The sequence below is a fragment of the Canis aureus genome, chromosome 25, assembly GCF_053574225.1.
Source record: "Canis aureus isolate CA01 chromosome 25, VMU_Caureus_v.1.0, whole genome shotgun sequence".
NCBI classification, from domain to species: Eukaryota; Metazoa; Chordata; class Mammalia; order Carnivora; family Canidae; genus Canis; species Canis aureus.
In genome coordinates this window covers 30,798,872-30,810,000 of record NC_135635.1, presented here as the reverse complement: position 1 = coordinate 30,810,000, position 11,129 = coordinate 30,798,872, and the positions used below count along the sequence as shown (strand labels likewise).

Sequence of the window (11,129 nt, the reverse complement as noted above, 5' to 3'; positions counted from 1 at the left end):
TTACATTTATCTTTCTAACTCAAGAAAACTCTATCCATCTCTACCTGTGTAGACATTGCACTGGGTATTAGGTAGGATACAAGTGAGTTCAAGGAAATGGACTCTGATTACAAAGGTCTTGGAATAAAAAATGAAAAAAAAAAACCCCAAAACCCAAAAAAACATGCTCAGAGAAACTGGAGAAAACATTTAAAATGAAATGGCAGTAATTTCACAATTACCTTAATATCCTTTGATTGCAAGATTGCTGAAAGAATGAGAATTAATGGAACTTTCAGAGTGGACTGACATGTACATGGTAAGATTTCTTGGAAGAGGTGAGACTGACATAGAGTATGTAAAACAGATCAATGAAAAAACAAGTAGTATTCATTGGTGATTTTGTCTTTACGACATAATATTTCACCAATTCATGTTAGTTATACATCTACTGTGGGAGCAATGGGATAAACGTATTAACCAAACTGACAGTGTTACGGGGATATTTTCCAATAGGTGCCTTTGCAGTTATCAAATTTTTGCTGGGTGCTAGGCACTGTGTTATGTGTTTACATACTTCATTATTTAATCCTTAGATAAGTCTATGAAGAGGATACTATTATCCCTAACATACAGATTAGGAACAGCAGCAAAGAGACTACCAAGGACAGATTGCTATAGAACAGTACTTTGCTGAGCTGATATTGATTAAAGTTCATGTCTGTCTTGCTCCAAAGCTCCCTCTCTTTTCCTTAGGCCATGCTATCTGCATCATTCCTAGATCTCTCTGGTAGGCACAGCCTCTAATTCAGATATACATTCAGCATGTGAGGAGTAGGTTTTAAGTACTATGCCATTTTCACTCATGTATTTGTCAGTTTAGCAAGCATTAACATAGCATTTACTGTGTGCTGAGTGCTGTGAACAAAGCTAGTGAAGGTAATAAATATTCCAGGCCTTTAGGTATCCACATTCTAGAAAGGGCAGAACTCAACAATCGCCATAAATATGTAAGATGTACAAAAATGCATTTCTAGAGAACAAGAATTAAGAGAGGGGTTCATAGAAATGATGATATTTGACCTGAATCTTTTTTTTTTAAGATTTTATTTATTTATTCATGAGAGACATAGATAGAGGCAGAGATATAGGCAGAGGGAGAAGCAGGCTCCCTGCAAGGAGCCCGATACAGGACTAGATCCTCGATCCCAGGATCACACCCTGAGCCAAAGGCAGATGCTTAATTACTGAGCCACCTAAGCATCCCTTGACCTGAATCTTGATGAATAATTTTCTAGTTTGATAGTTGTGCAAGGTTGACCAAGCAGTGGGCACGATGCAAAGTGGTTTCTGAGAACTTCTGGTTGGGCATTCTGGCTACAGTTTGAGTTTTGGGGGAGCAGGAATCAGAAAATAAGGTGAGAAAATGAACAAGAGCCAAAAAATGAAAGATAGGCTTCTATGCCATAGTAAAGATTTGACGTATATTTAAAGCAGTGGGGAGCCATTAATGTAGCAAAATAAAGAGTTTCTTGGTCAAACTTTTTTTTTCTTTTGAGGAGGAAGAATAAAGAGAAGGTGAAATAGAAAGCCAACCAAGAGGGTAAAAATAGAGAAGGTTGAAATACAAAGTAGTGCAGAGAGGAGGTATTTAGAAGATGACTAAATAGAATGTACTGGCTGATGGAATGGGAACAATTCAGGATAACTTCAAGCTTTCTACTTTTTGGGATTGGTTGGCTGGTAGAAGGAGACAGGAACTAAGTGAAGAAGATTTATTTGGGGTCAGGGCTTTATTTTTTATTATTTAAAATCTGAAAGGCATTTGTGGCATTCATGTGTGAAAGAAGTTGTTAGATTCTGAACAAATGAGATAGAAGACATCAGTGGCATGAGGGAGCAAAACTATTGTTTTTAGTACTACAGTTTTTTTAACTTGGACAACATGATTTAATATGAAAGCTAAAGGAGTATGTTGATGAACCTTATAACCAGGAAGATATATCTATCATTCAAGACAGCCTTGACAGGCATGAGTCCATGTGGAAAGTCTGTTCAGATATAAATAACGTTTTGGATGAACAGAGATTGAAAATAGAAGTATGGGGCAGCCCGGGCGGCTCAGTGGTTTAGTGCCACCTTCAGCCCAGGGCGTGATCCTGGAGACCCGGAATCGAGTTCCAGGTTAGGCTCCCTGCATGGAGCCTGCTTCTCCCTCTGCCTGTGTCTCTTCCTCTCTCTCTCTCTCTCTCTCTCTCTCTGTCTCTCATGAATAAATAAATAAAATCTGGAAAAAAAAAAGAAAATAGAAGTAGGGGTTATCAACTGGAATAAAGTTCCAAAAGATGAGGGCTATACTATCTAGAAATAGGTAATGGCATTAGCCTTGTGAATTAAGTCAGTTAATCATTTAACAGATACTTGTTAAAACACCTACTCTGGCCTAGCACTGAGATAGGTTCTGGGGATACAGTAGAGAACCAGAGACATGGACTTTGTCTTCATGGAGAATGATAGTATGGGATGCAGACAACAGAACAAATAAACTTGTAATAAATGGTGGTCATGAGTACTATGAAGATAGCCAGAAAATGTTCAGTTAGAAAATAGCTGGGCGGGGTGCAAACTGAAAATCCCAGTGAAACTGAGTGATTGGTGAACATCTCTCTCTCTCTCTCTCTCAGAAGATGGCATTTAAGTTGAGATATGAAAAGATGCAGAGAATAAGTAATGTAGGTGAAGAGCAGGGAAAGCCATGCTCAGAAGAAACATTCTGTTGAGAGTTTAGCTAAGCTACTCCATGGTATTACTGTCTTGGCATCATTTTTTTTGTGGCTTTTAGACTGACACTAGATTCCTTGTTCCTGTATTTATCCTAGATAACAGACCTCAGTCATAAGAAAATATAAGTTCCTAATGTGACTTCCCCAATGGCTTTGTGAACATCTTCCCCATCTCCCAGGACTCTTCCTTGTGTGCTCTCAGATCTCTGTGGATCTGTCCCACTCTTTTGGCTTGAGTTGACTAATACAGCCTTGCCCTGGGAACCCCAAAGCACTCTGCCCAGAGACCTGATAAAGACTCCCCTCAAGTCCCATTACTCTCTGGCTGCATTCTGCCCTGACTTCCTTACGTGGCCCCTTGAGGTGTACAGTGTACTCCTTCCAGAACCTGTGAGTAATAAACATCTCTATTTCAGTTTCTCTTGTGGTTTCTTGTTGTACTGTGACTCACCATCTGGCACCCCGTGCTTTATTTAACAAATGTTAATTTAACATTTGTTATAGGTCATAACACATTCCTTTGCAGGAGAGATCCTAGTTAAGTCTGAATAAATGAATAAAGAGCATTTTGGCCATCATTTTGGGAGGAGAGGTAAGCAGAGGCCTGATCACACAGGGGCTTAGCAGCTGTCATAGTGAAGTTTGACCTGGTACAAGAGAAAGCCACTGAAATGTTGTCTAACCAAGTCTGAGTTTCAATATCATTCCTGCTGTCAAGTGGAGAATGAAGTAGAAGGAATCCCAGGAAAAACAGCAAAATGAGGTAGAAAATTATCGTCATCAGAATATTCTAGGTGAAAGATGATGATGATAGTGTACTGAATCATTGAGCTGACATAGAGACAGAAAAATGAATGGGGTCAGGACATACAGGACTTGCTGATGTAGACAAAATTTTTAGAATGATTAGTGTGTAGATAGCATTCAAAGCCATGTGACTAGATAAGTAAGAGGTAGAATAGTGTTTCACAGGAGGAGAAAGAAAGGACTTAATCTAATCATGTGGAGAGATAAATTTCTAAGACAAGTGGGAACTTGAGGGGGTCTCTCATTAATAAGCTGTATATATACATATATATATATATATATTTTTTTTTTTTTTCTGTTGAGTGGAAAACAAGGGCTCCTTTTAAGAAGAGTATAGGATATGGCATTGAGACCTTGTAAAGAGTAGTAAAATTCACAAATAAAACATTGAGAGAAAGAGAGAGAGATAATTATGAAAGTATGAAAGTATTGACAAATCAGAGCATTGGGAGCACATGGATTTAGGGATTTATCACAGCATTAGTCCATTTGATTAAATCACCCCCAGCATTACCCAAAGTGAATGATCAATCAGATTGATTGGTTTGGGGATTTACAGGAAAAATAGAAGGGATATTTGTGGGCAAGCAAGGGAGGATGCTATTAAAAGAATTATTGCAGTCAGGGCTTTTGAGCTAAGGAAAAAAATGTTCATTGGAAGGGAATAAATGAAGAAAAGGAGAGGTTTCAGAGAGTAAAGATCTTAAAATTAGGCTTTGTTGAAGAATTCTGCATTTATACCTTAAATGGAGGAGAAGAACCATTGAGTGGAGGTGGTAGACTGAAAGGATTTAGGGAGTGATTGAAAGAGGCACATGAAAAATAGGTATTACTTTACCATGTCCCTCCGGTTTCTACCTTGGGTGACAGGTGGAAGGAAACTGGTTTTCTTACCCAAAAGGATGATATCAAGTCCAGTGTTAAACATGTAAGTTTGAATTGCTTTGGGGACATCTGCACGGAGCTCTCTGAAAGGTAGTTACAGCCTGAAAAATTAATTTGCGATTAGGATCTAGGAATGGACAATGGTTATTATTTAAATGGCAGAATTTAGAAAAAAACGTGAAATTGTCTTGGAAGATAGAAACCAAGAAATTGGCTGCTTCCAATTGATCTCGCATTCATAACGCTCTCCTCCCCCACTCAAGTGCCTCTATTGTTTTTCTTGTTATGCAAAGGCAACTAGGTAAGATTCTCCAGGCATAGGTGGTTTTTGTTACTTGCCTAAAGAATGTTGCAATGGCCAGAAAGTTAAACTCAGGGATTTCCCCTCATTGTGTTTTTACTCAGGTTTGGACTGACAGCCTTGACCCCTGCAGGGCTAACGTTTGTCAGTTAGACAATACTCATTTTATACTGCTGGCCAATTTGAATGCTTTCACAAATGCCTGGGCAAAAGATTGTACCCAAAGATGTACAGCTGACTTCCCTAAGCTATAATTAACTGGTTTGACTTAAAGCTTTCATTGACATGAAAAAGCATAATCAACTTTCATAATGTAGTTTACTTTACCCATTTAATTAGGTTGTTAAAGCTTTGCCATCCTACTGTCTCCAGTAGTCATACACACCCGTACATACTCCACTCTCATACGTACCCATACAGACCCCATGGCCCTCTGTGGGGAGAGGAAATTGTGCCTGGGTTCTGGACCAAGGGCACATTACTGGAGCAGAGCAATTGTTCAAGCTTCCTTACTGCATCATCTTGGGTGTTTAATGCTTGGAGTAGTACATGAAAGTCACACCTATACAGCACCCAGCACAGTGAATAATATATGGTAGGTATTCAGTAAATATTTTCTCCTTTTCCTCTTCTCCCACTATCAGTTTTAAAAAGCTTACCTATCTATCTATGTGTACCTATAAAATTTGCTAACATCTTGTTCTTTTCTTCATATTTAGAGGAAATATGCTAATGTTTCAGAAATGTTTTATAGCATAGATAGCATAATACGTTGCTGATATCTATTTTATAGTGAGAAATTGTTATGTGCATATATATATATATACATACACACACACACAGAAAAGTATATGGGGCTTACACCAAGTGAATATTTCCTAGTTATAGCTATCAGCTCTTAGATGGTAAAGTGCTGTATAAACCCAATGTGATATTTCTCTCGGATAGAGGGTTTTCAATTTGACTTGCGTTTGTTGATTTTTTTTTCATGAACTGTTGAGAAATGAAATTCATTTAGACACTTACACCTAAATTTATACTCTACTCTTGTTCATACATGTAGTATGATTTAGAATTGTTTATGAGGGTATTTTTTTTTTTTAAGATTTTATTTATTTATTCATGATAGTCACACAGAGAGAGAGAGAGAGGCAGAGACACAGGCAGAGGGAGAAGCAGGCTCCACGCACCGGGAGCCCGACGTGGGATTCGATCCCGGGTCTCCAGGATCAGCCCCGGGCCAAAGGCAGGCGCCAAACCGCTGCGCCACCCAGGGATCCCTATGAGGGTATTTTTGACATTTTCTCCATATACTATTTATGTTTCTAAATTCCTAATTCTGTTAATAACTTCCCAACTGAAAAAAAAAAATAACTTCCCAACTGAAAACCACAAATTCTATGTCACTTGGTTATTTACTAACTCGTCCCTTATAATGAATTCATACTATGAGATGGTTTTTAATTTCCTAAATGGAGGACTAGTTATAGTTTTGAATACTGATAACCTCTTCTTTATATAGCTCCTTACACATATTAAATGTTTAATAAACATTGTGGGTTGATTTTCTTTCAATTGATAAAATATAAAAACATCTCAAATGATTTTAAGGATATTTTATTGTACTTTATTTTTGAGAGAGAGAGAAAGAGCATGTGAGTAGGAAGGGGTAGAGAGAGAGGGGGAGAGAAAGAGCAACTTAAGCAAGCTCCATGCTTATTGTGGAGCTGGTGCTTCATCTCAGGACCTGAGCTGAAATCAAGAGTGGATGCTTAACTGAGTGAGCCACCCAGGCACTCTTTATTAAGAATATTTTAAAATGGTGGTGAAGGATTAAAAAAAAAAACTAATGTGGAAAGATAAAGGTATTAAACAAATTTTCTAGACTAGAATTACTTAATTTCTAATATTCCATAGTATTAATATTTTTATTATGTTTCTCAAAATCCAAAAAAAGAATAGAAGCTCACTAACCAGTAATTTTTCCCAAGCTTAATACTAATGGAACTATACAAATTTACTTTCAAATGCTGCTTAAAGGCTAAACAATTCTGTATCCTTATTAGGAAGGAAAACCTTATAGGGGTGCACATTTCGAAAAAAAAAAATGTAACCATCCATTGTCACGCAACTGGGCTTTGGTCAATCATACACATTAAGAAATCGTTTAAGAAACAATCTTTTCTTTGAAAGTGTTTGAATAAATTTTAACAATCTTCAAGAAAATAAGGTTCCCAGGGTAGATATATTGTTACCTCTTGTGTGTAAACCTTTTTTCCATTCCTTCCTTCCTTTCTTTCCCTCTTCCTTTCTCCCTTCCTCCCTTTCTTCCTTCCCTTCTTGTATCCATTGTGTGTCTACTAAGTGCAAGTGTTTAATATGATAGAAAAGAAGCACTTTCTATTGACAGTTCCATTGAAGTCAGGAAGACAGACAAGGCAATACTAATGAAGACAAGATAACCTTAGATATGGGGATGTGGTAGAGAGATTCACACTCAACATATAGTGAATTCTTAAAGGATTAAACTAAGGAGTGTGGAAAAAAGGTCTAGTAGCAACACAGATTGACTATTCTTTGCCTAACATGTAGAACATAACTAAAATGAAGAAGAAAAAGTGGTTTTAGATGATGACTTTTATTATTTTTCCAGATATTTAGTTTATTGATTATCAGGTAATTATAGATTATCTGGTTGACTATGTAAAATGTGATTTTCAGAAAAAAATAAAAAATGGAGATGGAAACCAGATTAAGCATAAGTATTGTGTTTCTCTTTCTCTATTTTTCTTCTTTTCCTTTTGATCTTTTCTTCTTTTTTCTTTTTCTTTTGATTCTTTTTCTATTGATCTTCTCTCTCTCTATTTTTTTCTTTTTCTTTTTTCTTTTCCATTTCTGTTCTTTGCTGCTTTCAATGAACATTTATTATGCCAGGCACTGGGCTAGATTCTTAGAATAGATAATATGAATATGACATTATTTCTGTCATCAAGGAGTTATGGTTTAAAAGATTCATATGTTACTTCACATTCTTAATTTTGGCGCTCTTGGAAAAAAAAAAGAAGTGAATATAAAATTTCTTTGGGTGAGTTAACTTAGACCAATACAAACACTTAAAAAATGTTTTCTGGAATCTTCTTTCCTCAGGAACCTAAGACAGTCTTTCTCTCATCCCCTTTAGGTCTCTGATTATATGTTACTGTTTCAGAGCATCTCTTTTTTTTTTAAAAAACATCTTTTAAAATAATATCCCAACCTCCCCTAGGCTTGTCCTTCTCCTTTGTCATTTTTCTCTTTGGCATTCATCACCTTATAAAACATCTTATGATTTACTTATTTATTTATCTTTTAAGATATCTCTGTTACTCCTTTAAAATGTAGGTTTCATGAGATCAGGAGTTGTGGCTCATTTTGTTCATTCATGCATCTTCAATGCCTAGAACATTTCCTATCCCATGCCAGGTATTCGGTATATATTTATCAAATGAATGAATGAATTAAGAAACACTAAAATAATAGAAAAATAAAACATATATTGCTTTGGAGGATTTAGCAGAAAGAAAGCAGAATCAGTTATAATCTAAGTATTGTTCTCAACCTTTCAAGACTACCTCTATACTGCAGTAACTCATTGCTATTCACTTCTAGCTAAATCTGAGTAAAGTATCTTGTACCTAAAGAAAAAGCAAAATATTTACCATAAATAAATAAAGGGCAGTCATTCAGCTCCCACTCAAACTCTGTATGGACAACTAACTCTCTTAAGTCATTTCATTATGTTCTCAGAAACTGTTATTCTCAATTATTAAGAATATTTATTCTTAGATATCAAAAAATTGATATTTAAAAACTTATTCACATACAGTATAATTTGTGATTCATCACCTAACAAAGGAAGTTTCTTTTTACTTTGGCTTCAAGAAGTTTCTTTTCTACCTTGGCCTCCTTCTCAGGAAGGAACCTGCAGATTGGATCTTGCATTGTTTAAAAAATAACTTAACTCTGATCTATAAGTATTGCTAACATTTTTGAAGCTGTAGTGGCCAGCTTTTAATTTTTTAAAAAATATACTTACAAAAATAAGATCTTCCTTTGTTTAAACAACTCAACAGGACTTTATATTAGAGTGTAGCCAAATTGAACACCAATAAAAAATAAATTTATTACTAAAAAAAATAAAGTGTAGCCATTCTATTATTATGTCTTATATTTTTTAAAATGTGATTTAGAGTCTTGAATACTTTTAAAGGCTAGGGTAACTTTTGTATTTATAATAATAGTAGAACAAGTTGTTACCTTTAAGCAAAAGTTGCAGGTAACATGGACCATTGAAGTTCAAAAGGGGGAAGATCTGCTCCCTAAAGGCAGTTTTGTACATGTTGGCGAATATAAGGGTGCTGATGCCTGTCTCTGTCCATTGTTCTGAGCTCATAAGAGTGGAAAGCTTAGTTAATGAGCTCTTAAAACATACACAAAAGATATGGAACAATTACATTCCTTGCTTTTCCAAAAATAATGTGCAGGCCCCATAACACAAAGGAAAGGAGGGGCAGTCTTTAAGGACTAGAGCATAAAAGTCTTCAGACATACATGCTAACTTCATTCTTATGTGATCTTGGGCCAATAATTTCACTTTTGTAAGTTTTGATATTCCCCTCTTAAAATGGGTTTAATGATTGGAGCTCCTAAGTGAATCATCTCATAGGGTTAATTCATTTAATTACATAATCCACATCAATTTTTTAAGGTAATGCCTGGCATAAATTAAGATATAAATCAATTTTCGGGTACCTGGGTGGCTTGATCAGTTAAGTGGCCAACTCTTGACTTCAACTCAGATCATGATCTCAGAGTAGTGAGATAAAGTGCCTCACAGGGCTCAAGGTTCAGTGTTTGAGGATTCTTTCTCTCTCATCCTCTGCCCTTCCCCCCACTTGCATGTGCACTTGTTCTCTCTCTCTCAAATAAATAAATCTTTTTAAAAAAGATATCAATTTTAGCTGCTGTTATCACTATAATTAATACACTATTCTTCACTTGGCAGGTGATAGTTACTGTAGAAATTCATCCTAAGCATTTAGAGACTTTTCTAAAATATTTAGCAGTCTTAAAGGGTAAAAAAATTTGAATTTTTTCTCTGTTTTTTTTTTTTTAAGATTTTATTTATTTATTAGAGAGACAGAGTGAAAAAGAGAGACAGAGAGAGGAGGGGCTAAGGGAGAGGGAGAAGCACATTCCCTGTTGAGGGGGGAGCCTGACACTGGCACAATCCCAGGACCCTGGGATCATGACCTGCCCCAAAGGCAGAAGCTTAAGGGACTGAACCACCCAGGTGCCCCTTCTTATCTGTTATTACAAAACTTTTAGGCAGGGCAATTTTCTTAAAAGCTTTTATTATTATTGTTATTATTGGCGTTGTTCTGATGATCCATTGATGAAAACAATTTCAGAGTTCCTTGTCTTTAAATTTTTTATTGGAATGAACTATTTGAATCTAAAAGACAATGTAAGGCATTACTTAGTTCCGGGTCTTGCCGCAACTCGGTTTTTCCTTCTGCACGGGAGACCTCTGCCGCAACCATGTTATGCCAGATCATCGGTCAGGCCAAGAAGCATCCAAGCTTGATCCCCCTCTTCATATTTATTGGGGCAGGAGGTACTGGAGCAGCGCTGCATGTGTTGCGCTTGGCACAGTTCAATCCAGATGTTAGTTGGGATAGGAAGAATAACCTAGAACCTTGGAACAAACTGGGTCCCAATGATCAATACAAGTTCTACTCAGTGAATTGTAGATTACAGCAAGCTGAAGAAAGAAGGTCCAGACTTCTAAATGAAATGTTTCACTATAAAGCTTCTTAGAATGAAGGTCTTCCAGAAGCCATCCGCACAATTTTCCACTTATCCAGGAAATATTTCCCCTCTAAATGCACGAAATCATGTTGGTTCATTGTGTTGGGTTTACACTGAATAATAAATATCTGAAACTTGAAAAAAATAAAAAAATAAAAAAATAAAAGACAATGTAATTTAGTCATGCAACCAAAACCTTTTGGTTACTTTCAAGAATAAACAAAATGGAACAAAAGACTTTATTTAGGCAATGGTTGTACCTCTTTGAAAATTAGCTGTCAATTAAGATCACTAATATATTTATATTATAAAAATCTATGATTTTATGCTCTAGGTTACACGTTAGATTTATAATTATGACTTTAATCATAGTCACTGCATAATTCCTGAGCAATAGTCCATTTGCCTTGAGATTCTCACTGTAGAGATAGGAGAGGCACCAAGATCCATCTTTAAAAAGGAGCAGCTTTTGCACAGAGAAAAAAAATCAATAAAACGTTAAGGAAACCCACCGACTGGGAGAA

General features: G+C 36.2%; 1 pseudogene; it reads left to right on the top strand.

The window, feature by feature from the left end:
- The first annotated feature begins 10,271 nt into the window (after positions 1-10,271).
- LOC144297652 (cytochrome c oxidase subunit NDUFA4 pseudogene) lies at positions 10,272-10,752 on the top strand (annotated as a pseudogene).
- Positions 10,753-11,129: the final 377 nt, after the last annotated feature.